Here is a 1364-nt window from a genome sequence, read left to right on the forward strand (position 1 = left end):
GCTCTAAAAGGTTTGAATGAATTCAGATAAAACTTTGTAGGGGTGTAGAGTGGGGTCATGTTAACAATGAGTTCAAATTTGGTTTACATCCACCACGGTCTTCAAGGTCAACTTAACAATTTATCAGTCGAAAATTGACCTCTGGCTTCTCCTTCAAGGTCAAAGAATTGATCTGAAAGTCAAAGTGATAAAAATCCAATACACAGCTTTTTAAACCCAAGTTTCTCACTGCCATTGTTTGAATTGACAACTTACGGCTACATGGGGAATGATATATGGGGTAAATACTGCCCAGAGTGAACTACCTTGGCAGACGTTTGCACTCTCTGCATCTTTTTTTCTTTATACAGCCAGAAGAGTCGATGGCTGTAGATCATTAGAAACAATACAGGTGTAAGGCACCTCTTTTCAGACCAAGACGCTAATATACAGTCTAAATCTATATCCCATTGTCTGTTTTCACTATACATAAAAGTTTGAGCCTTCAACCTTTGCATTCACTTTAGCATTTATGCATAATTACTTTGATTTTACTTTCAGTTGTCTCATGAACTCACTTTCCTTTGGTATGTCTTTGTCATATGGACCATTCAAGCCTGTGTATACCCCATAATTTAATAGCTTGTTTAACCAGCTTCAGCACTTTGGAGGAATCTTGGCCTGCTCTTCTTTGCAATTGTACCTCAGTTCATTGAGATTTATTCATGCACAGCTCTCTTCAGGTCCCACCACAGAATTTTAATCAAGTTCGACTGGGCCATTGCAACACCTTGATTCTTTTCTTTTCACTGGGCCACATTAACAAACAGTGTGTAAATCGTGCATCTCTGTTCTCCTTGCCCTCCCCCTTTTTTAACTTTTTTTTACTTGAGCCAGTCAGTGAGTATCTCAGAAGAAACACTATTATTAAAATTTATATTATTTCAGCCACAGCCTTTTTTTCTTTTTAAACTGTTCCCTCCAGTGGAAACATTTTTGGAAAGCTCAGTTGGAAGGTCCAGTTTTAGTCAGATTTTTTCCCTACTTTCTTCCTTTAGTGTTGATTGCACATGTCTGTTGGTTTACAATGATTCTGATTCGTATGCATGGTGATACAGTACGAACAAAATAAATTGGTGTGCATGTTTTGTGAATCTGATGACTTTGTGTACCCACTTGTTTTCTCAGAAATCAGTGAATAAATTCCACTGTCCTTTTGACCTAACTTCAAGGTTTTTTTTACTTACACTAATTTTAATTGCATTAAGAGATGGTTACAGTCAGGGTTGGGGAGTAACGGAATACATGTACCGCCGTTACGTATTTAAAATACAAAATATGAGTAACTGTATTCCGTTACAGTTACCGTTTAAAAAGGTGGTATT

The sequence above is a fragment of the Pundamilia nyererei genome, unplaced genomic scaffold (genome assembly GCF_000239375.1).
Source record: "Pundamilia nyererei isolate P.nyererei 1_Seehausen unplaced genomic scaffold, PunNye1.0 scaffold00104, whole genome shotgun sequence".
NCBI lineage: Eukaryota > Metazoa > Chordata > Actinopteri > Cichliformes > Cichlidae > Pundamilia > Pundamilia nyererei.